The sequence below is a fragment of the Dendropsophus ebraccatus genome, chromosome 6 (assembly GCF_027789765.1).
Source record: "Dendropsophus ebraccatus isolate aDenEbr1 chromosome 6, aDenEbr1.pat, whole genome shotgun sequence".
NCBI lineage: Eukaryota > Metazoa > Chordata > Amphibia > Anura > Hylidae > Dendropsophus > Dendropsophus ebraccatus.
In genome coordinates, this window is record NC_091459.1 from 16,460,692 (window position 1) to 16,487,456 (window position 26,765).

General features: G+C 42.4%; 1 protein-coding gene across 3 annotated transcripts in view; it reads right to left on the minus strand.

Annotated features, from left to right (window-relative positions):
• Nucleotides 1-26,765, minus strand: part of DVL3 (dishevelled segment polarity protein 3) — a 69,318-nt gene that overhangs the window by 40,848 nt on the left and 1,705 nt on the right. The window lies entirely within an intron of this gene.

The window sequence follows — 26,765 nt, forward strand, 5'->3', positions numbered from 1 at the left end:
TCTCATCTGTTTTTTTTAAAAAAAAACACGAAAAAAACGATGCCTTTGTGTGCATACGTTTTGATCCATTTTTTCCTTCGACTTCCATTATAAAAAAAAAAAAAGGATCCGTTATTTTTAACGTACACAAAAACAGTGGAAAAACACATCAAAACGGAGGCACACAAATGCATACTTTTTTTTTCATCCGCTTTTTAATTAGTTTTTGGCGACAGGTGCCCTTTAAATACACATATACACACTATAATAGCTGCAGAATCTCTTGGCACTATACAAATAACCATATATATATATATATTGACACAGATCTTTCAAAAAACCTAGAGTGAAGAATATATGGGAATTAAGGCTATCAACAAAACCAATTGTCGTATTAAGTGGAGATGATTCGGATGCTCTCCGAGCAATGACCTTTAACGTCCGAGTAAACATACAGCAGGCATCCCTGTGACATGCACACCCTATTACGGTCCCTTGGGACATTAACAGATGTCTGCAGAGTCAAAGCAGCAGACACTCCCAATAACATAAACCTCCTGAATACATTCCACACTGGGAATATGCAAACACAATAAAAGAAGACATAAGTATAGGGATTCCTGCTGGTAAGGGTGGATGTGGCGGCAGGGATCTGGAAGCACAGCTGAACAAACCTACATCGCAGACAAGCACACAGGAAGACAGCGTGGTTATTGCCGTCAAGGATGCTAGAATTTTGCCTTTAAAGTGGCAGCTTATTGGACGCTACCTGCCGAAACCATTAGCTTGGTAGTGACTGAACACAGACGTGAAATATACACGAAGGTACGACAGCCGTGCAGAGTTACGCTTCCACCTGCTGGACGTTATAACTCCTAAGATGTCACTGTGGGCCACACACAGTGAACGAGACTCTAGAACAGGGCCAGGGAACCTTGGCTCTCCGGCTGTTGCTAAATTATAACTCCCATCATGCCTGGACAGCCAAAGCTAAAGTTTATTAGTGGAAAAATGCATTTTTATCATGAAAAAGCAGTTTGAAGCTCTCCCCCCGTCTTCATTGTTCTCTATGGAGGGGGGAGGGGTGGAGGGAGATGAGGCACCAAAACAGGAAAACAAGAGTTAATTTACAGCTACCGCTACAGCTAGCTACAGCTACAGCAATCACCGGCTATCTTCTCTGATGTCAGCACTGACTTATCTGACCTCTGAATAGCAGCTTTCACAAGTCCCGCTGTGTAATTCTTTGTTCTCTGCTGGCGACTAATCTCCCTCCTTCTCCCTCCCCTCTCCATAGATTACACAGGGCTCTACCTGATTTCCTATGAGCAGTGACAGAGAGAGGAGGAGGGAGGGGGGACCTGGGGAAAGTCTTTTTGAATGCAGACAATGGCATATTTGCCTAATAAACCCAACTACAAAGTTTCTTAAAGTCGCCTGTACTATTAATTTCTGTAAAAAAAACCAACAGTGACACTTTAAGACAATCCCTCCCCCAAACCACTGGTAGTCTATGCATGGACCAATGAACCCAGAATAACAGCATTACTTTACAAAAGGGCCAGATGTAGCCCAGTGGTCAATAGGCAACGACCACTGTTACTTTGTTCTAAATGCAGTGTTATTTTTATTTTTTTTATTTAGTTTTATTGTTGACAGGAGTTCATATTGACAGACCTCTAAAGCCAGCCGTACTCTAATGCTGGTCATTCACATTAGGTATTTGTTGATGAACAGTCGTATATATTGAGGAGGTTTATAAGTAGCCGTTCACACATGTTTTCCATTACAAAAATAAAAATGTTGGATTTTAACCACCAATCTAAGATATTCGGAGCATTAAAAGGGGCCCATCTAATGCTCTGAGTGCACGATGGTAACCCCCCCCCCTAAAAAACTACTGTGTATGTACTAAACGCGAGGTGAGTGTATGGTGTAATCGACCAAGGCTTTTATTACAAATTTGGTACAAGAGGTTGCCCAGGCAAAATCTACTTTCCCCCTATGCACAGGATAGCGGAAAAATAAGGGCCCTATTACACGGAACAATCCTGTGTATTTGCAGGCAACGACCGAAAAATCGTTCGTGTGTCGTTGATCAGTGATTTAGATCTGACCCTAAAATCATTGCTAATCGTTCACTAATCCTTCAGTGTAATGGTGCATTTACACGGAACGATTATTGCTCAATTTTGGCTATAACGATCGCATTTGAGCGATAATTGGCTCGTGTAAACACAGCGAACGATCAAGCGAAGAACGATAAAATCGGTCATCGTGATCTTTCAACAAGTTCTTAAATCGTCGGCGTTCGTTCACTGAAAATTTGCAGATCACTTCGTGTAAACAGTCTTTCACCGATTCACCGTGTGTGAGATGGGCTTAAGCGATCTTAAAAACAATCGCAATAACAACTTTTTCAAACGATATATCGTTCCGTCTACTAAATGCTGACCGTTATTAAAAAAAAAAACCACACTGTTATGTTGAAATTGTTAATCGTTCAATTGGGTGAATTATCGCTCTGTGTAAACGCAGCCCAATTCCAAATTGTTCCTTCTTTTGTTAATGTAACTAAGGACTATCGTTCTGTGTAATAAGGTGAACTATTTCAGGGTAACTATAAAACAATCTTGTTTGCAATTGTTTCTCGTTAAAAATTGCTTTGTCTAATGCTGTGTTTACACATAGCGATAATTCGCCCAATCGAACGATTAACGATTTCGAAGCAACAATGTGTTTTTTTATAATGATCAGTATTTAGACGGAACGATATATAGTTTGGAAAAATCGTTATTGTGATCGTTTTAAGATCGCTTAAGCCCATCTCACACGTAGGGTAAATTGGTGAAAGACTGTTTATATGAAGCTACCTGCGAATTTTTAGCGAACGACCATTTAAAAACACGTTGAAAGATCAGAAAGAACCATTTCTCGCTCGTCGCTTGATCATTCGCTGTTTACACGACTCAGTTATCACTCAAATGCGATCGTTATTGCAAAAATTCAAGCGATAATCGTTCCGTGTAAACGTACCATCACAGGACCCTAAGGGATTGTGGTGGGTCTCCCCCCACCCCCCAACTCTATATTGGCCCTTGGCTTCTGTGATATGACTACAGCCGTGGGTATGGCATGTGACCTGCGGGTCTACTCATTCCTATGGAGCACTTGGAGAGAGCCAAGAACAGCGTTCTCCCGGCTTACTTTGAAGATTTTGCCTGGACAACCTCTTTAAACTATAATAAAAAGATAATTTTGTGTTATACTTTAGGACTTTGTACAACATGGAGGTGTGGTCTTATATGAGATGGGTGTGGCCTAAACGTAGCGTGTTTTTACACAATGTCGACCAATCTCTGCTCAATCCCAAATCAGTAGGCAGCGCACAAACCACACTGCAATTAAACAAATGGCACAAGTTCATTATACATCGTGCATAAATTATATAATTTCTTTTTGCACAATTGAGACTGGAATAAAAAGGTGCACATTTAAAAGAAGGTGTTTAAGAGAAAATGACGTGTCCAGCGTGAGTTAAAGGGAATGTGTCACCTATTTTTTTTTCTGGTTAGAGTCAGATACTAAAACTTGTATTTTTATTCTAATCTGTTACTATGTTTTGACTAATATTTTTCTTAATTTCCCTTTTTGCACATTGTTATGGGGACAGCCATATTGTCTGGGCTGTTCTTAACAGCATTTAGTGACATGCTTTACAGCAAGACTCATTGACATAGACAACAATAGCCATAGAGTCTGCTTCCTTGGGATGAATGTGTAACATAACTGAGCGCTCTGTGACCTGTGAAAAGGTCATTCCACAGGGAGCTGCTATTGTCTCCTCTATCTACTGGTGTCACATGACGCTGCAAGGCTGTACAGATCACTTTACAGCAGCCTCCTCTTATCATTACAGACAGAACCGGAAGTCTCAGTTAGTTTTGCCCCGGTGGTGAGAATAAAAACTGCAAGCTCTCAGGATTATTGTAGAATATAGATGAGGAAAAAAAATAATAAATAAAATAAAATATATCAACAAAAATTCTTAAAATATATGTTTAACATAAAAACAATAGTCATTCTCTGATGACACATTCCCTTTAAACCAATCGTATTACACAGATAGAATGGATAAATAACTTATAATACCAATAATTATAATAAATAAAAACTACACTTATTGAGTACACAGATTGTGTTTTTTCCCCCATAGACCTACATAGAAACCACGTCCAGCTGTCATCACCAAGCAGCGAGTCAACACAATCTGCCTATGTGGCCTGAATGGCTCCATGTACGTTATCCTTTATTACCAGTTCCCTGGGATCAATTCCAGTTCATTGTTGTATGTGTTATTTGCAATACTGTTTGTTGCTTTTTATTCTGTGTAAAACTAAAATCATTAAGAAATGTTTTATTAGCCATTACTGTGGGAAGGTAAAACCCGGAATACATCTTCTACAGCTATGAACCATCCCTGCAGGGGCCAGACTGCAAGATGTTATGGACGCCCGACTATCTCCAAGTTGTACACAGGCTTTAGACCAGTGCCAATACATCCATTTAATAAACTGCAAATATTCACAGTGGGCGATCCAAAGCTTACCCTCAGTAATATTCTGCAGGGATTCCACTTATTTTAAAGTGATCTTGGAGAAAGGTCATAGAAAGACACAGGTATTCCTTGCCATCGCACCTGTGCAGTTATATGGCCAAATACACCACCTACATCCGGAGTGGGGAACCTGCGGCCCTCCAGCTGTTGCAAAACTACAATTCCCATTATGCCTGGACAGCCAAAGCAAGATGGAAATTGTAGTTTAGCATCAGTTAGAGGACTGAAGGTTCCTCATGTCTGGCCTACATCAAACAGGTAACCCAATGGGATATAATCATGAACAATTTCTAATATATTGCTCTGTATACCCAGCGCACTTAGGGGTTAAATGGCAGCTCTTTGGTACACATTTTCACCCAAAATAAACTAGGAATGGACCAAGAGTCAGTTTTTTTTTGTTTTTGTTTTTTTTTACAGAAATCAATTTTACAGGCGATTTTAAGAAACTTTGTAATTGAGATTATTAGGCAAATATGCCATTATCTGCATTCAAAAAGACTTTCCCCAGGCCCCCTCCTCTCTCTCATTCACTGCTCATTATCAGGAAATCTTGACTCTGTTACATCAATCAAGCCCTGTGTGACCTATGGAGAGGGGAAGGGGGAGGAGGGAGATTGTTCTCTTCTCTCTGCTGGTGACTAAAGGATTACACAGTGGGAGCTGTGTGAAAGCTGGTATTCAGAGGTCAGATAGGTCAGTGCTGACTTCAGGAGGAGATAGCCCGGTGATGTAGCTGTAAATTAACTCTTTGTTGTCCTGTTTTGGTGCCTCATCTCCCTCCACCCCTCCCCTCTCCATAGAAAACCATGAAGACAGTGGGTAAAGCATCAAACTGCTTTTTCATGATAAAAATGCATTTTTTGGCTAATAAACCCAAATACAAAGTTTCTTAACCTCTTAAGGACATATGACGTACCCGTACGCAATATGTCCTCAATAGCACTTCAAAGCGGGGCCGCGTGGCGACACCGCTTTTAAGCGCTGTGGTCCCGGGTGCCGCGTGTAGCCCGGGACCGCCGCTATTAGCTGCCAAAGTTGACAGCTACCTCCAATTACCGGAGGCAACCGTTCCCTGGTGTCTAGTGGGGGAGATCGCTCCTCCGGGACGTTGTCCCGGAGGAGCGATCTCCCTGTCTGATGCCGGCCGGGGACTCGTCCAAGATGGCGCCGTCTCCGGCTCGGCACTCGTTTGTATTCGGCTGCAGCAGCCGAAAGCAAACGAGTGCCGATCTCATTGATCTTTGCTGTATATCTATACAGCAAAGATCTCAATGAGAGATCAAAGTGTATATACTAGAAGTCCCCTAGGGGGGCTTCTAGTAGATGTGTAAAAAAAAAAAAAAAAAAGTGTTAATAGTAAAAAGCCCCCTCCCCTAATAAAACATTTTCCCAGGTTTTAAATTTCCCAGGTTTTAAATAAAAGTAAACAAATAAACATGTTTGGTATTGCCGCGTGCGTAATCGCCCGAACTATTGAATAATCACATTCCTGATCTCGCATGGTAAACTGCGTCAGCGCAAAACAATCCCAAAGTGCAAAACTGTGCATTTTTGGTCGCATCAAATCCAGAAAAAATTTAATAAAAAGCGATCAAAAAGTCGTATATGCGCAATCAAGGTATCGTTAGAAAGTAAACATCATGGTGCAAAAAATTACACCTGACACAGCCCCATAGACCAAAGGATAAAAGCGCTATAAGCCTGGGGATAGAGCGATTTTAAGGAACATATATTTGTTAACAATGGTTTGAATTTTTTACAGGCCATCAGATACAATATAAGTTATACATGTTATACATCGTTTTAATCGTAACGACTTGAGGTTTTAATCGTAACGACTTGAGGAACATATATAACAAGTCAGTTTTACCCCAGGGCGAATGGCGTAAAAACACAGTCCCCCCAAATAAAAGAAATGCATTTTTTTGTTTTTCAATTTCACCACACTTTGAATTTTTTTCTGGTTTCGCAGTGTACTTTATGCAAAAATTCAGCCTGTCATTGCAAAGTACAATTAGTGACGCAAAAAATAAGGGCTCATGTGGGTTTCTAGGTGGAAAAATGCAAACGAAAACGAAAATGCAAAGACGAAAATGGGCCCCATCCTTAAGGGGTTAAAAATCGCCTGTACTATTGATTACTGCAAAAAAAAAAAAAAAAAGTAAAAACGACAGTGACACTTTAACCCCTTCCAGGCTAATTTTTGTTTTTGCACTTTTGATTTTTTTCCTCCTTGTGTTTAAAAGGCTACAGCACTTGCATTTTTATACTTACAGACCCACATCAGCCCTTATTTTTTGCACCACTAATTGTACTTTGCAATGGCAGACTTCATTTTTCCATACAATTTGCTGTGAAACTAGAAAAAAAAAAAAAAAAAAACACTAATTTTTTTCCACATTTTGTACATTTTTTTATGGAGGTTGCTACATTGCATGGGCTGTTCTTTACAGCATTTAGTGACATGCTTTACAGCTGGACATACATGACAACAGGGATGAATCTAAAACATCACTAAGGGTGCACTGTGACCTTTAAAAAGATCATTCTGCAGGGAGCTGCTATTGTCTCTATCTACTGGTGTCACATGACGCTGTAATGCTGTACAGATCACTTTACAGCAGCCTCCTCTTATCACTACAGATAGAACAGGAAGTCTCAGCTTAGTTTTAGCCCCAGTGGTGAGAATGAAAACTGCAAGATATCAGGATTATCTTATAATATTGATAGAAAAATAAAAAAACTAGAAAAAAAAAAAGTCACCAAAATTCTTTACAAAATATGTTTAACATAAAAACATTACTTAAAGGGAATGTCTCATCAGAAAATGTCTTCTTGTTTAAGGCTTTTGTTAGGCAATGACTCCAATTATAACCAGAAACATGTGCATGGATGGCACTATCTAAACACAGATGTACAATGTTTCTTAAAGCAGAGAATTTACAATCTCCCAACAGTGTAGAGCAGATACACAGCTGTTATATCAAGAACGAATAACAATAACAGTGTCAGAGACGCCACAGCACCCATAGGGGCAGGACAGCTGTCAGTGTAGGGACAGCCGGACACCTGTCCTTTGTTGTTCCGCACTAAAGATGTAGCAATAAAAACCAATGCACAGCCCAACCTCATTGTGAAAACAACCCCCGTATAGTGTAAGGCCACACACAAGAGTTACACCACCTCCACACGACTATGGACAAGGCCGTAATGCAGGGCTCACATATGAGCCGCAGTCATGGACCGTGCACGTTTAAAGGAGAATGAAGTCTATGGACCACATGGCGGCGATTCAAAGGCAGAAAAAACTTGTGTGGATGAGGTCTTATATACTGCATATATACACAGTGTACGCTCTACATGTAATGCTGCAACCTGAATGAAGTAACAGGTAACTGCCCATAGGGCTACATGGATAATAGAGAAACAGACTGTACAGCCAAATATCGCAAAGTTACAAGCCTGCATCAAAGCTAAAAGAACGGATTGGGGTTGTATTAAAACACACGAGTTGTCCTGACCAAGACTGCACAGTCGCCTGAAGTCCAGCAGCTTCGGATTTTGGGCAACTAAGGGCCGTATTACATGATTAAGAAGAGAAGTGCGCACCGACCTGTCCGCTCAATGTTCGGTTCCTCCTCGTTTCCCGCTCGCTATTACACGCACACACAGCGAGTGGGATCAGCGAGGGGAGTAATAAGACCCTAAGGGCCCTATTAAACTGAACGATAAATCGGCCCTATCTGACCGCGCATCGCTACGTGTAATAGTGGCGCTGCAGGGCTCCTCTTGCGGTCTTCTTACCGGGTCCCACATGCTGCACCCCCTTAGCCAATCACTGGCCGGGACCGCCGCGGATGGGTAATATATAGAGTTTAAGCAAGGGCTGCAAGGACATTGGTAACGCTGCATGCCTTTGTTAAACGATTACCGCACCGTGTAATAGGCCCAGTACACGAGCGCAGATCTAGCAGATGGGTGCTCGTTTACAGTTATTATCGGGCCCCCATTGGCCCGTGTAATACTACCCTTACAGTCCTTGCACTGAATATGTGCAATGGACCAGATTAACAAACCTCCCAGCACAATGTATCATTATGACACCAGGAGCACAGCAAGCGTCTCTATCGGTAGTACAGTACTGCGAAGACTGAAACACTTGAGTTGCTCCCAGAATCATAATGAGGAGTTAACGCATCCAGCCTGGTGAACAGATCGTATTCAGGAGACGCAGTTTTATGGTCCTTTTACACGGAACGATTTATCGTTCGTTTTTGCACGATAACAATCGAATTCGAACGATAATCGTACTTGTAAACGCAGCGAACGACGAGCGAGAAATCGTTCATTTTGATCTTTCAACATGTTCTTAAATTATCGTTGGTCATTCGCAAAAAATTCGCAGATCGTTCCGTGTAAACAGTCTTTCACCGATTTCACCTATGTGTGAGATGGGCTTAAGCAATTGCAAAACGATCGCATAACGATTTTTCCGTACGATGTATCGTTCCGTCTAAACGCTGATCGTTATAAAAAAAACACATTGTTCATTCAAAATCGTTAATCGTGCGATCGGGCGAATTATCGCTCCATGTAAAAGTACCATTAGGGCCAAATTACACAGAGCGATAATCAATAGAATCAGGCAGATTCAGCTGATAATCGCCCCATGTAATAGAGACAACCATCAAGCCAAAGGGTGGATTGAGCTTTATGCGATCATTGAGTCAATGGGACCGGCAGAACCTCAAGTGAAGCCCACCACGGCTTGAAATTTCAGTGCGTGTTCCGTAGTGTGAACATACCTTTAGACCTGTAGGGTATGTTCACACTGAGTATGAACCATGGCGGAGAATTATGCCTGTCATTTCTCAATGGGAGAGCGTGCGATCCTCCACAGCCGCCGTTTACTGCTTAAAGCAGCGGTTGCGGAGGAGCGCGCGCTCTCCCATAGACGGGCTACAGGACACGAAGACCAGCAGGATTCCGCGGCAGAAAGTTCCGCTGCGAAATTATGCCTGTTGTACTCAGTGTGAACATACCCGTAAGGAGCAATGCAATCACACTCGCTTTTATCGTATCGTATGTCCCTCAGTTCAGAATAATGGAGCAAATTTCCAAGCAAAATGCATTGATCTGGTGGTATTCAGCTCCAATTGGTTGAACAACAATTCAGTTATTTGTTATGACTAGAGATGAGCGAACCTCGAGCATGCTCGAGTCTATCCGAACCCAAGCATTCGGCATAGCGGGGGGCTGCTGAAGCTGGATAAAGCTCTTAAGCTGTCTGGAAAACATTAATACATGGATATGTTTCCCACATAGCCTTAGGGCTTTATCCAAGTTCAGCAGCCCCAGTTATGCCGAATGCTTGGGTTCAGATAGACTCGAGCATGCTCGAGGTTCGCTCATCTCTAGTTATGACACATTTAGGATCCTCAGTGCGGGAAACAGAATAACGTCTGTACAAATTAAAGCACAAGCCAACGAGTAAGAAAAATAACCAGCGGCACTCACCCATCTTTATACAGTAGTAGCCTTTACTCCTGATATGACGGTACAGGAGGTCTCGGTACATAAGGAGCTGGGCACTCGGGCTGCAGCCAATCCTTCCCGCTTCCTCTGGCCCGAGCGCACAGCACCTAACAAACGTGTCTCTCTCGGCCCCTCCTGTATTATGATATGTGGAATAAAGACTACTGCTGTATTCTGGAGCATCTTTTTATGAAAATTCTACACTGTGCCATTCCCATTTTATTACTCTAGGGAAACTATGAATAAATTTACAACTGGGTGTTAACATCTCCCTTGTCAACAGGGGTGTTTCTATTGTCTACTAAAAACTGGTGCTAGATATTTGTAATTTACCTCTATTAAAGGGGTTATCCAGCGCTACAAAAACATGGCCACTTTTCCCCCTACTGTCATGGCATAATCAGTAAAACATGTAGATTTTGCTGTGGAATTAAAGGGGTGGTTAACCCCCAATTTTTTTTCTTTCAAATCAACTGGTGCCAGAAAGTGCCAGAGATTTGTAATATACTTCTACTAAAAAAAAAAAAAAAATCTCAATTCTTCCCATACTTATCAGCTGCTTTAAGTCCTGCAGGAAGGGGTGTATTCTCTCAGTCTGGAGAGCAGAAGAGGTTTTCTATGGGGATTTGCTACTGCTCTTGACAGTTCATGACATGGACAGAGGTGGCAGCAGAGAGCACTGTGTCAGACTGGAAAGAATACACCACTTCCTGCAGGACATACAGAAGCTGATAAGTACTGAAAGACCTGAGATTTTTTTTTTAATATAAGTAAATTCCAAATCTCTGGCACTTGCTAAAAACAGTCCATTAAAAAAAAAAAAAAAATTGTGAACAACCCCTTTAAAATCATTCATATGTGGCTTTACACATACTTTAGTACAAGGCATGTCTACATTTTATTTAAAAGATCAGATGTTTGCTAGACACAGCATACAATACGCACTCTGCATTATCTAAATACATATCTACCTCATCTGGTGTTATGGCCCCTACCCAACTTCATCGTCTAGTTCATGAATGTACAAGGATCTGCTGCTCTATATGCCGCCTCCTGGCATCACTGTTGTTTTCCACACTTACACTTCGTTATAGACAAGGACATTCCCCATATAATCATGTAGGGTCCAATTAAACCCAATGTAATTACTGTTTTCACAGGATCCATGGCAGATGTAAAGGATCCGATAAAACTGCCCCCCACCCCTCTGGTATAATGGGTCCATCTGCTTCCACACTGTTACTTGGCATGGAGGCCTCATCAACACATGGGCACCACGCAGTCATTTCTGAGATATGAACAAGGCAGAACATGCAAAAAACTGAGGACAAAGATTATTTGGAGGGATTACAGTACCTACATAGTGTATGTGATGGATGGGAGACTTTACAGTGGTCTCTCTGGCAACAATACCATTGGGTAACATCACTTGTTAAATTTCCTTTTCCTGGGGAACCAAAACTTTAAAGGGGTACTCTGGTAAAAATATTTTTCTTTCAGATCAACGGGTGTCTGAAAGTTATATGGATTTTTAATTTAATCCCAATAAAACAAATCTCAAGTACTTCTCAGCTGCTGCATGTCCTGCATGAAGTGGTGTATTCTCTCCAGTTTAACTTCCTCCAACCAGTTGATTTGAAAGAAAAAAAAAATGTCACTGGAGAACCCCTTTAACCTTTACGTCTTTGTCAGTCTTTTGCTTTAAACCCCCAGCTGCAACAGGACGTTACTGAACGTCCTGGTGCTACTAGGGGAGTTTGGGGGTGTCCACTGTGAACTGCCGCGATCCCGGGTGCTATATGCAACACGAGACCATGGCATTAACAGGCACGGTACGATCGCTGTGCCCGCTAATTAACCTCTTAAGGACATATGACGTACCGGTACGTCATATGTCCGCACTTGCACTTCAAAGCGGGGCCGCGCGGCGGCCCCACTTTGAAGTGCCGCGATCCCGGGTGCCGCGAGTAGCCCGGGACCGCTGCTATTAGCGGGCACGGTCTGATCGCCGTGCCCGCTAATTAGCTAATCGGAGGCAGCTGTCAAAGTTGACAGCTGCTTCCGATTACCGGAGGCAACGTTTCCCTGGTGTCTAGTGGGGGAGATCGCTCCTCCGGGACCTTGTCCCGGAGGAGCGATCTCCGTTACTGATGCCGGCCGGGGACGCGTCCAAGATGGCGCCGTCCTCGGCTCGGCACTCGTTAGTTTTCGGCTGCAGCAGCCGAAAGCAAACGAGTGCCGATCTCATGGATCTCTGCAGCATATCTATGCTGCAGAGATCTCAATGAGAGATCCAAGTGTATATACTAGAAGTCCCCCCGGGGGGCTTCTAGTATATGTGTAAAAAAAAAAATATAAAGTGTTGTTAATAGTAAAAAGCCCCCTCCCCTAATAAAAGTCTGAATCACCCCCCTTTTCCCAGGTTTTAAATAAAAGTAAACAAATAAATAAATAAACATGTTTGGTATCGCCGCGTGCGTAATCGCCCGAACTATTAATTAATCACATTCCTGATCTCGTACGGTAAACGGCGTCAGAGCAAAAAAATCCCAAAGCGCAAAATTGCGCATTTTTGGTCGCATCAAATCCAGAAAAAATGTAATAAAAAGCGATCAAAAAGACGTATATGGGCAATCAAGGTACCGATAGAAAGATCACATCATGGCGCAAAAAATGACACCTCGCACAGCCCCATAGACCAAAGGATAAAAGCGCTATAAGCCGGGGAATGGAGCGATTTTAAGGAACGTATATTGGTTAACAACGGTTTGAATTTTTTACAGGCCATCAGATACAATATAAGTTATACATGTTATATATCGTTTTAATCGTAACAACTTGAGGAACATGCATAACAAGTCAGTTTTACCCCAGGGCGAATGGCGTAAAAACACATTTCCCCCAAATAAAAGAAATGCGTTTTTTTTTTTCAATTTCACCACACTGAATTTTTTTCTGGTTTCGCAGTGTACTTTATGCAAAAATTCAGCCTGTAATTGCAAAGTACAATTAGTGACGCAAAAAATAAGGGGTCATGTGGGTTTCTAGGTGGAAAAATGCAAGTGCTATGACCTTTTAAACACAAGGAGGAAAAACCGAAAACGTAAAAACGAAAATGGGCCACGTACTTAAAGGGTTAAGTATTTAGATGCAGCTGTCAAAGCTGGAAATGCTTGCCGTCACCCTTCCCTGGTGATCTAGAGGAGGGGGGGGGGGGTGTTTGCCTCCAAATGACGCGATCGCGGAGGGGCAATCTCTGCATTTGCTCTGGTCCGGGGTCTGCGTCGTAGTGGCGCTGATCCTGGCCTGGCATTTTATTGCTCTCGGCTGCATGTATAACAAGTCATTTTTACCCCAGGGCAAACCGTGTAAAAAAAAAAAAATAAAAAAAATAAAAAAATAGAGTTTTTTTCCTAACTTTTTTTTGTTTCACGACATACACTACCGTTCAAAAGTTTGGGGTCACATTGAAATGTCCTTATTTTTGAAGGAAAAGCACTGTACTTTTCAATGAAGATAAATTTAAACTAGTCCTAACTTTAAACAAATACACTCTATACATTGCTAATGTGGTAAATGACTATTCTAGCTGCAAATGTCTGGTTTTTGGTGCAATATCTACATAGGTGTATAGAGGCCCATTTCCAGCAACTATCACTCCAGTGTTCTAATGGTACAATGTGTTTGCTCATTGGCTCAGAAGGCTAATTGATGATTAGAAAACCCTTGTGCAATCATGTTCACACATCTGAAAACAGTCTAGCTCGTTACAGAAGCTACAAAACTGACCTTCCTTTGAGCAGATTGTGTTTCTGGAGCATCACATTTGTGGGGTCAATTAAACCGTCAAAATGGCCAGAAAAACAGAACTTTCATCTGAAACCCAACAGTCTATTCTTGTTCTTAGAAATGAAGGCTATTCCATGCGAGAAATTGCTAAGAAATTGAAGATTTCCTACAACGGTGTGTACTACTCCCTTCAGAGGACAGCACAAACAGGCTCTAACCAGGGTAGAAAAAGAAGTGGGAGGCCACGTTGCACAACTAAGCAAGAAGATAAGCACATAAGAGTCTCTAGTTTGAGAAACAGACGCCTCACAGGTCCCCAACTGGCATCTTCATTAAATAGTACCCGCAAAACACCAGTGTCAACATCTACAGTGAAGAGGCGGCTGCAGGATTTTGGGCTTCAGGGCAGAGTGGCAAAGAAAAAGCCATATCTGAGACTGGCCAATAAAAGAAAAAGATTAAGATGGGCAAAAGAACAAAGACATTGGACAGAGGAAGACTGGAAAAAAGTGTTGTGGACGGATGAATCCAAGTTTGAGGTGTTTGGATCACAAAGAAGAACGTTTGTGAGACGCAGAACAAATGAAAAGATGCTGGAAGAATGCCTGACGCCATCTGTTAGCATGGTGGAGGTAATGTGATGGTCTGGGGTTGGTGCTGGTAAGGTGGGAGATTTGTACAGGGTAAAAGGGATTCTGAATAAGGAAGGCTATCACTCTGCAACGCCATGCCATACCCAGTCGACAGCGCTTGACTGGAGCCAATTTCATCCTACAACAGGACAATGACAATAAACACACCTCCAAATTGTACAAGAACTATTTACAGCAGAAGCAGCAGCTGCTATTCTATCATAGGTAATGGAGTGGCCAGCGCAGTCACCAGATCTGAACCCCATTGAGCTGTTGTAGGAGCAGCTTGACCGTATGGTACGCCAGAAGTGCCCATCCAACCAATCCAACTTGTGGGAGCTGCTTCTAGAAGCGTGGGGGGCAATTTCTCCAGCTTACCTCAACAGATTAATAGCTAGAATGCCAAAGGTGTGCAATGCTGGAATTGCTGCAAAAGGAGGATTCTGTGACGAAAGCAAAGTGTGATGTAAGAGCAATGTTATTTCAAATACAAATCATTATTTCTAATCTTGTCAATATCTTGACTATTTTCCATTCATTTCACAACGTATGGTGGTGAATAAGTGTGACTTTTCTTGGAAAACACAAAATTGTTTGGGTGACCCCAAACTTTTGAACGGTAGTGTATTTTAGGCAAAAATTACGTGAGCGAATTGCAAAGTATAATTAGTGGCGCAAAAAATAAGGGCTCATCTGGGTCTCTAGGTGGAAAAATGCACACGCTTTGGATGAAAAAAATGACTGTGTCCCCTAAGGATTAAGTAGGTATTTCTTCTTTTTTGCACTAAACTTTATTAACCTTACTTTTTATAAACTTTTTATACTCAGCAGTAATCTGACAATCTGATATAAAAGTGTACTCAAACACTAACTTATGTGCAGCACTGGTAGTATACAAAAAATGAATGTTACTACTCCTGTATTAGGAGAATACATTCCCATACAGTAAATTCCCTTTCTTCCCATATTCCCAGAAAGACGCTTGCCAAAAGAAATTGCATAAAAAGCGCTTGTAAAGCAAAATAAATAATCTCTTAAAAAAAAAAAAAGTGTTTATCTCAGGAGGGGAACAGGAGGCAAGCGTCTACACCTGGCCATGGCGTGCGCTACACACAGCGGAAACATAGCTAGCTAGGTGAGGGTCCAAAGCGGACAGAAACAACCACTGCATGTGTAAGCAGTGCCAAAGGCTCCGGCCAGGAATTTCCACCACAATTACGACCTGCCTACTGTAAACACCATTCCACGGAAAGTTCTGGAAACTACACTGTCAGACAGCAGCTGCTATTATAAGCAGAAATAAATATTTTACCACAAGGCCTTAAAAAAAAAAAAAAAGTGCAATGTTTCAGCTCAATATCATGAGCCTTTGTCAAGCTTAGCTTGACAAAGACTCATGATATAGAGCTGAAACGTTGCACTTTTTTCTATGCATATTTTTTTTTTAGACATTATGGGGGAGATTTTTCAAACATGGTGGAAAGTGAAACTGGCTCAGTTGCGGAAACTGGCTACGGTTGCAGAAGGCACAAGTAATCGTCTGGTTGGTTGCATGAACGATCGTTGTTATCGTTCGCACGGCCATTAAATATATTGCTATCAGCTGCATACCCAGTTTACACAGATGTGTGCCCAATTATCGTCTGAAGGAACTTTTCCAGAAATGCTTCTGGCAGATTATAATCGTCCTGGGTAAAAACAGTCTAAAAAAATTACAGCTTTAGATTACTAGACTTTTTGTACATTGAGTCCAATTTCCCTGTTCAGGTAGGACTTTACAGAGATGCATGCTAGGACCACCACAGCAAAGCCTACAAGGTCTAAGGGTCCTATTAGACGGCCCAATCATAAACTGTAAGCCAGCGCTGATCTGCTAGATTGACGCTCGTTTACTAAGCAATTACATGGGCCGACTATCGGGAAGCAAGGGCTGTGCGGACATCGTTAGTGATGTCTGTGCAGCCTTACCTTTAGTATAAAATAAGAAATAACAAACCGTACCACGTTCCCCAGTGTCCTTGCGCCTTTTCCAATGTCCTCAGAGACCTTCCCGGTGTCTGCAGCTCTGACAGGCCGCCAGCCACTATCCAGTGACTGGCTGAGCACCAGCGGCCTATCAGTGCAGAGAAGTCAAAGCCACAGACACTGGGAAGGCCTCCGAGGACACCAGGGAACGTGGTACGGTGAGTTATACTACAATCATCAGCTGTCTGTTGCGAGTCGCTACTACAGGTAGCAATGCGTGTCTGATGATTTAAGGTCAGGACCTAAAGAAACGATCAGCTGGTAATCGAGTCATCGGACAACCGTTCTCTCTATAAGGGTCCATTTACACAGAAAGATTATCTGCCAAAGATTTGAAGCCAAAGCCAGAAAGCGACTATAAACAGATCAGGTCATAAAGGAAAGACTGAGATTTCTCCTCTTTTCAAATCCATTCCTGGCTTTGGCTTCAAATCTTTGGCAGATAATCTGTCAGATAATCTTACACACAGCGATAACCAGCTATATTGTCCTAACTCGGCCAATCATCACTATGTAATAGGTCCCGTCTCACTGAAGTAATCTTGCAGTTTTCCTTGACTTTAGAGGGACACCATGTAACCACACATTACAGTTAAATGTACATCACGTACAACATATTTTCATGAGTAAGCACACGTGTCTGTCTAGCGGTCATGAGTCTAGTTTAAGAAACGTAAAGGATTCCTTGTGTTCTCTTCTTTTCCGTCTCCCCTGGAAAGAGTCTCACATCTGCAGTTTTGCCCTGCCTGAAATCCTCAGATGGTCTGGCAGAGGCTTGAAGGGAGTGTCTGGGAAGGGGGCACGTGAGAAGACCAAGAGCCAGCCTCAAATTCCTGCTGAAACTGAACTGCTTCTATGTGTCTACAAACTCTGCACACAAGTAGTGAAGTACTCACGCTTCTCAGACAGACATTTATTCGTGTTGTGGTACTGACAAATACTTCGGGGTACTGCGCTTTGTTTAGTGCACATAAGCATCCACTATAAGGAAATTACTCATCAGCAGCAAAACACAATTTGGGAACGTTCTAATAGCTATAGCTATATAGGAGAAAATGTACACGATAAAAGCTTTTCATGTTTTATATTAGTAAGTTTTCAGTCAGTAAAATTTAATCCAATATTTGCAATTGTGACTGTTCTCACATAGTAACCAACCCAAGTGTAGCCAGGAAGTTAGGAGACACATGCACAACATTTCTATCCAAGGCAGGACCTCTCTCCAGTGTGTTCTGCATGAGAGAGACAGGCATGAATTAAAGGGGAGCTATCCGCAGGTTAAATAAATCTAACCTGCTGATATGTTCCTATTGCACAGGAGATGCTGAGGAGGAAGGTATGTCTCTTACCTTCATCCTCGGCACCGTTACGGTGCAATTAGTCTTTTGCTCCAGAGTCCAGCGAGACAGTTAGGGTCCTATCACACGGGCCAATGGGGGGGCCGATAATAACTGTAAAAGAGCACCGATCTGCTAGATCAGCACTCGTTTATTGGGCCTATTACACGGCCCGATAACTATTTAACAAGGACGGCATGGACATAGTTACCGATGTCCCTGCAGCCCATGTTTAAACTGTATATATTACCTATCCATGCTGTAGGGCTCCTCTTGCGGTCTGCTTCCCACCACATCCAGCGCGCTGCAGCTCCAGAGCGGCCTGTCTCAGCTGACAGGCCGCTGAGCCAATCACTGGCCGCAGTGGTCGGGAGCGGGCGGGACGTGGGGAGAAGATGACCGCAAGAGGAGCCCTGCAGCATGGATAGGTAATGTATACAGTTTGGAAATCAGCAGCCGCACACCACTATTACACGTAGCGATGCGGGGTCAGCACCCGACAATTATAGATCCAAACCTATATCAACAATCAGCCGATCGTTGGCCGGATAGGACTAATTCGTACGATTACCTTCCGTGTAATAGGGCCCTTAGGGTCCATTTACACAGAAAAATTATCTGCTGAAGATTTGAAGCCAAAGCCAGGAATGGATTCGAAAAGGAGAAATCTCAGGCTTTCCTGTATGACCTGATCTCTGTTTATAGTCTGTTTCTGGCTTTGGCTTCAAATCTTTGGCCAATAATCTCTCTCTGTAAATGGACCCTTAGGAACATTGCCTGCCCCGGCAGCTTCCATCTGCCCCCAGCCGGCCCACCCCTTTCTAAGGAGAAGGAATGGAGCGGATTGGCACCGGACTCTGGAGCAAAAGACTAACTGCACCGGTACGGCACTGAGGAGGAATATAAGAGACATAGCTTCCTCCTCAGCATCTCTTGTGCGATAGGGACACATCAGCAGGATAGATTTGTCTAACCTGCTGATAGTCCCCTTTTATGGTACATGCACGGAGTGATTTTCACAGAATGTGTCGATTGCGCCGCTCGCTCCCCCGCGCTCCCACCTGAAGTTCCACCCGTCACAGTCTCCATTATATACTTGAGTGGATTCTGTCGTCCGCCCAAAGACATGACAATTCTTTAGGGTGACTGCAGAATTTGCCCGACCATAGAATGGAGTCTATGGAGTCGGCGGAGAGGGAAGCGGGAGCACGCGGGGATGAGCGGCAGATTTCCCTTAGAGTATATGACCACCACTCGTCCCCGCACACTCCATAGACTCCATTCTATGGTCGGGCGGATTCTGCTGTCCGCCCAAAGAATTGACATCATTTCTTTGGGCGTACGACACGGAATCTACCCGAGCATATAATGGAGACTATGTGACGGGCTGAACTTGGGGGCGAGTGGCGGATTCTCCGAATTACTCAGTGTGCATATACCCTAAACCATACAATAAATTTAAGGATGCTTGTGCAGAACCATAACCTGTGGTGGTCATTCAAGGACCAAAAACATAACCCCTGGCTTTTCACGGACTGTAGTAAGGGTAAAGGTATAGGCACAACTGGAACGACTAATGCTGCGTTTACACGGAACGATAATTTGCCCGATCGTATGATTAACAATTTCGAAGTAACATTTTTTGGTGTTTTTTTTTTTTATAACGATCAGCGTTTAAACGGAACGACATAGTTGCGATGTTTTGCGATCACTTAAGCTATCTCGCTCATAGGTAAAATCGGTGAACGACTGTTTACACGGAATGATCGGCAAATTTTTTGCGAACGACCATTTAAGAACATGTTCAAAGATCAAAATGAACGATTTCTCGCTCGTCGTTCGATCATTCGCTGCGTTTACATGTACAATTATCGTTCGAATTCGATCGTTATCGTGCAAATTCGCACGATAATCGTTCCATGTAAAACGCAGCATTGGCAAACATGACCAGAGAGGGTGGGAACAGGAAGGAACTCAAACATATAGCATGGATAATAAACAATTTGCATTCACAGATCAAGAATGGAATATGAAGGCAGAGCTCAGAGTAGGAATAGTGATGTGAGGGGGAGCGAGGAAGCAGTACAGCCCTCAACACCTCAGGATACCACTGTGCACCATGTTTCTATGTTATAGAAGCATAGATATGTTCTGTGTCCTTGACTTAACAGCTATCCAACAGTCTCAGTAGTTTGGAATGTGAATTACTGCTGAAAGATTTACTTGAAAGAGATTTTTCTTTTGTGAACAACCCCTTTAAAGTCAACTGGTGCCAGAAAGTCCTAGAGATTTGTAATTTACTTCTACAAAAAAAAAAAAAATCTTCAGCCCTCGGGTACTTATCAGCTGCTGTATGTCCTGCAGGAAGTGGTGTATTATTTCCAGTTCGACATTGTGATCTCTGCTGCCACCTCTGTTCAAATCCCCATAGAAAACCACGGCTGCGCTCCAGACTGGAAAGAATTAGGGTCCATTTACACAGAAAGATTATCTGACAGATTACCTACCAAAGATTTGAAGCCAAAGCCAGAAACAGACTATGAACAGAGATCAGCTCATAAAGGAAAGCCTGAGATTTCTCCTCTTTTCAAATCCATTCCTGGCTTTGGCTTCAAATCTTTGGCAGATAATCTTTCTGTGTAAATGGACCCTAACACTTCCTGCAGGGCATACATCAGCTGATAAGTACTGGAAGACTTGAATTTTTTTTTTTTAATAGGAAAAAAATTACAAATTTGTCACTTTCTGGCACCAGTTGCTTTGCAAGAATTTTTTTTTATTTTTAATGAAGCGACAAGACAGCCAAGGAGGAACACAGATGTAATACACGCATATAAGCGGGGTATATACAGATGTCACAATGGTACTGTTGTGTGGCTTTAATGCCGATAGAAACCACATACAAGAAAAATGTCTAAACACCCATGGGCTACAACTAGTGGGCACTTATATCATATGAAATGGACACGCATAGTCATCATTACACTGAAGTACAAATAACAAAAAAAGCAAACCTACAAAGGTCCCTAAGGGTAAGAGTCAAGACATGGAATGACAAGTTAAGTTAATGCATAGTCATCGTGAGGCTGGGGTCACACTATTTTAGTTCTTATTTCATTAGTTTTTACGTTGACTGTTTTTAGTCTTTATTTTTTATTTTTTTTTTTAAATCGGAAAAATCATTATATCGTTCGAAATTAAACGATAATCGTTCTGTGTAATTGCAGGCAACAATCGAAAAATCGTTCGTGTGTTGTTGATCGTTGATTTAGATCTGAACCTAAAATTACCATTCGCTGTAATTCCACATTCGTTCGCTGTAGTTACATTTTGTGTAATTGCACATTGTTCATTGTTTTGCTGGGATCAGAAGGAGTAAACGATCATAGTAACGATCGCAATAACGATCATCGTTCTGGGTAATATGGTGAACTATTTCAGGTTAACTATAAACAATCTTATTTGCGATTGTTTATCATTAGTTAAAAATCGCTCCGTGCACTAAGACCGTAAGGGTCTATTCACACGTCAGTATATTTTCCAATCCGCAATTTTGAATACGTTAGCAATCCGCAAATTTTCATCCGTATTGCATCTGTAAATACGGACCCCATAGAGTTGTATTGGATGTGTCAGTTACTACTAGGGCCTGTTTTTTTTTTGCAGGATCGGATTGCAGCCCAGTACACAACACGGATGTGTGTATGGGTCCATTGACATACATTGGTCCTATTTTTCTGTTATTACGGATCCGCAATTGCGGACAGGAACAGGACATGTGAATAGGGCCTAACACTGAAGGAGGGGGAAGTACAAGGAACAAAGGGGCAAACCTACAAGGAGGGATAGAACGCACCTGGTTGTGAGGTGATCAGGCATGCGGGGTGGAGGGATTCACATGTATCATTAAAGTGATACTCCGGAGACTAAAAATACATTTCTAATACATTGCTTTATTAAAAGGTATATTACTTTGCATTTATTTTATTAAAGTTATATTGCATAGTTTGTTTTATTTACTTACAAATATACTTCTATTTACTGGCAGCAGTAATGGGCACAGCCCCCCCCCCCCCTGCAGCCGCTAACATCCGAGTTGGGAACTGCAGGGCTGTCTAAGCCATGCAGCTCCCAATACCTTGCTGTGCTAAAGGGCTGTACAGTAATGATGTCTATGCTTGTATCACTGTTTTATGGGCTATAGGCAGTGGGTACATACATAATATAGGGGATTAGACATTTTTTATGTGGTAATGGCACAATTTCTATCTGCATTAGGCTTCACACCAGTACCATCACCACCACATGTATGAGCATATATAAGAGTGTTTAACCTTAGCTTATTGTGATATACTGTACTTGCCTCGCTGTGAGGTGGTGGTTACGTCTGCACAGTCCCTACAGTTGTATCCTTACCTCCGCTGCAAAATAGGAGTTATATATAGAAGGTCTTGCCCCTTTCACCTCACCACCCAGTGTGACCTTTTATTTTATTGCCCATGGGAGTATGGTCTCCGTAACACAACCTGGCCCCCCAACCCCCACCGCTTACAGGTTATGTTCCTACACAAGCATCCATGTACTTAATGTATGGCTGGAGAAAGGTCTTGGTTTGGGGCAAAACGTAATGGCCATGCACAGATTAGATACAACGTGAGCATATTCACAATTGCAATTTTTGGTGTTCCCCCTCAAAACAACAAAATCGTATGGAATAGACTCCTAATAGAAGAGCAACATCAAGGATTCTTGTCACAAATGTTAAGTAACCTGTACAAAAACTGCATTTTGTTCAGTGCCACTCACTTCTTTCTTCTACAAATTTGAACATTACATATGGACTGTCCCTTTGCACAGCTGAATTTTACACCCATCGTATATATCTAACCTGGACCACTGGACATGGCATATACAAGACATAGCAGGCGGGAACGGCAGTGCCGGCTCCTCTCCTCGGCCGTAGTGTAATGTAATTTGACTGTGTTCACCAAAACTACAGTCTGTTGCCTTCTTCACAATTTAATGGCAGGGAATGAGGACGGCCAAAGAATATTTGTACGTACTAAATGTAAAAAGATTGTTTCCAAGCCCCCTTCATTTCTTTGAATAGGTTTCTGTTAGCAGTATAATCTGGAGGACCATTATGAGCACTGCCCCACCCCCAGAGAGCCTTCTTGATGCCGCGCTATGGGGGCGGGGCAGTGCTCCTAACGGTGCTCCGGACCAAGGATTACACCGCTAACAGCATGGGGACAGTGCTAAGGACGAAGGTAAAAGACACAGCTCCCTATAGTACACGAGACGCTGAGGAGGAAGATATCAGCAGGTTAGATTTGTCTAACCTGCTGATGGTTCCCCTTTAGGGTCAAATCTGACAGTCTGTGTGCTACACATCTCCTCAGCTCTTTCTGGTATTCAGCTCTAGGTAGAATTGCCAGCAATAAAGCAAATATTAAGGCAAAGTGGTAAGAAAATGTCTAATTTTTCTGTACAGAAAACATTTTTCTTACAGAAAAAATCCTCTGAAGGAAAACACCAGAATAATAATCAGCGATTTAGACAAAACAGACAAACTAAAAAATACCACGGGGTGAAAAAGGATCACGAGCCATCCTTCTGGCGATAAGTGGTGAAAGGAAGCTGCTACTCAGTGTCAGGTGTTTGGGGGGCCCATAGGAGAGCCGGCGGTCTGCTATTAGGAGAAGGGATGACAGAAGATCGTTGCTATATAGTCATTTGTCTTCCAACATGTTAATAGACAATGATCAGCCGCCATCATGCACGTTGGCTGATTGTTGCCTTTTATTACACAAAGCGATTATCTGCCGTAATATGGCCGATAATCACTTTGTGTAATAGGGCCTTAACCGATAAGGTTCGACCTAAACGGATACTTTCTCTGCTATCATCAATTGACCTAACAGAACAGATATTTACCTTACGTACCTGTTGTTCCAAAAAAAAAAAAAACTTTTGACACGTCATTGAGACAAGTTACATGGTATACTCTGATCGAATAGTTTGCTAAGATCCTCACTTTTAAAAAAAAAAAAAATTTTTTTAATATTTTAATTTTTAATATCTATAGAGCAGGTGTTTACCGTGTGTACACTGGGAGGAGTATATATGGTAAGTGCTTGCACCTGTGGGTTGCTGTTGCACCTTCTGTTTTTTGTACGTCATTGAGACAAGTCAAAAGTTCTGATCGGTCTGGGTCTGAGTGCTCACACCCGTACCGATCAGGAGAACAAGCTGGGAGAAGAGTTAGAAAATGGAGTTAGAGCTCCATTATAAATCTGACACCACGGCTCAGTACGGTTTTTGAACACTGAGACCCGGACCGATCAAAACTTTTGACATGTCTCTGACGTGTCAAACTTTTTTTTGTAACAACAGGTACGCTTTTAGATTGACCTTCAGTGACAGAGGAATACAAACCTAGTTTCAAAGGAAATTTTCCCAAGTTCCCAAGGCAGATAAAATGCTGCACAGTCTGTCCTGTGCATTCCCCTATAAAACGGTTCACTGTCAGCAAGTCTGCATCTGCTTCTTATTGGCAGCCTGAGCACAGCGGTCTTATGTAACATAAGGGGGAAGCTGGAGAGGTCTGCTTTAGTTCATCTCTCCAAGCACAGATTTTCTTTTTATCCTCCTTGCCGATTGGTTACATGACAAATAAAAATAAAGCTAATATTACCAATACCTTCACTTCTTACACAATTACATAGTTAATAAGCATGGGAAAAAAATAATTCCAACCTATAACCCTAATTCTGAGCAATCTATTCCGGTCCCTGCTGTCCCACATGACCAGAAACCAGACTGACTTTAGTCAATTTCTCTGTTTAGTATTATAAAAGGTTTGACACAAGTCTTATAGGGATTAAGTGAAAGACAGACATCCGGTTCACACATAATATATTGCAAAAATAAAAATATTCCGATTATATATTTCTTACAATTTTTTTTTTAAAGAAACATAACTTACACTAAAGAAATTTTTTTATACGTTAAAAAGTTAAAAATTGCAATAATGCTGCTGCATAAAGCACTAAGGATACTGAGCCTCCCCTAATGGATATTATCATTAAAATAGACAGAGTTGGGAAAGCTGTCTGTGTCAGTAGCGCTGTAGCCACTGCACAGTAAAGCAGAGTGAGCGGGGATAACTGGTCAGTCATCACTCTCTCTGCTTCACTGTGCCATGGCTGCAGCACTACTGACACAGACTGGAAGGGAATCAAACATTGAACATTCGGGTTCCCAGGTTTGGATCCAGCTTTACTCCGGTACCCGGAGAAGAGCGGCAGGAAGTGAAGCACAGCTGAAAGGTAGTTGCCTGCTGATCGTTGCCTGCAATTACACAGAACGATTAGCAGTCAAATTCGAATATAACGATTTTTTGCACGATAATCGTCCCGTGTAATAGGGCCCTTACTCTAAATCTAATAATCACTATGTTTTGAAACTCTGGAAAAAAAAAAAAAAAAAAAAAAAAAAAAAAAAAAAAAAATCGGACACTTCATAATCCCACCAAACCAGCTTAGGACAAGCGAGTTCCCTTCATGAGCTATGAATTGCTGACGTCAAAAGTAGGGCTCGACCATAATAACGTGACTCAACTGCATATATTTCCTCCATATATATTCTAACACGAGTGCCTCTTTTCATATAAAACCCACTGGTAACATGACTAATTTCTTATTGTCGTGCATTGTAGACCTGTTAAAGTGACAGCATCATGTGCTGGAAAGCTCAGTCATCCGTGAACAAGTACTGAGATCTACCTACAGCTCCAGACACGCTCCAAGCACTGCTACCGCCTAGGACGCACAGGCCCAGGATAGGGCTGCTGCTATTCAACATAAACCAGTAAAAAAAAATATATATATTGCCAGGTAAAATAATCCTCTATCTGGACGAGGAGAGGTTAACTAGAGCGAGTGGGAAAAAAAACACTACAAGTGAACATCAAACTTTCACGGTATAAAGTAAAGAATGCCGGAAACCTGACCCAAGGCTGCTATGAAATATAACACAAAGCGAGAGTCGCTGTCTCTTTACATCTCAGGTTTACACGTTACATTGTTGCGAGCTGTATCATCATAACCACAGCTATCCTCCACGTTGTCAGCTACAAAACAAGGGTTAGTAAAAGCCGTCTAGTACCCAGCTAAACACTACTATAAATAGCCTTGGGTACCATTGCAGCCGTCAGTGCCCAACCTTTGCCACTGTTTACGCTTGGCAGGAAGACCGGGTTACTTTTTTTTTTTCCCTAAACTCTTCTTCTATGGCGGCTTTTACAGCTCCGCTCACTCTCCTACAGACAAAGGGCCTGGGCAGAGCGTCAAAGAAGGTATGGAAGAAGCAAACAGTCCTAGAGGCCAGCCATTGTATTCAGGGAGGCCGAGCACAGACGTGACTGCGGCTTATATAATGATTGTATAATATCAGACACCTACTGAGCTCAGTGACATCGCATGCGTCTACCCGGGCACAGCAATGTTATCCTTCCCTGATCCCCTACAACAATGACTCACGTCCATCAATAGGAGAAGTCTGGACTGAGGTTTTGTTCAGCAGCCTGACCGGTCCGTCACCGGCTTGGGCTAACAATAGCATGCATATACAGTGCAAATCAGCCCCGGGACGCCATGTACTAGTACAGAGAAACATAAAGGGATCTAATGCACGGATAGGGAACTTTGTCTCTCTGGCTGTTGCAAAACTACAACTCCCATCATGCCTGGACAGGAGAAATCCGGCCAATTTACAAATCTGTCAGCCGGCAGGGGGGAATTGGTAAAGAGTACTGACTTACCTCTCCCCGGGACCGGACTCGGG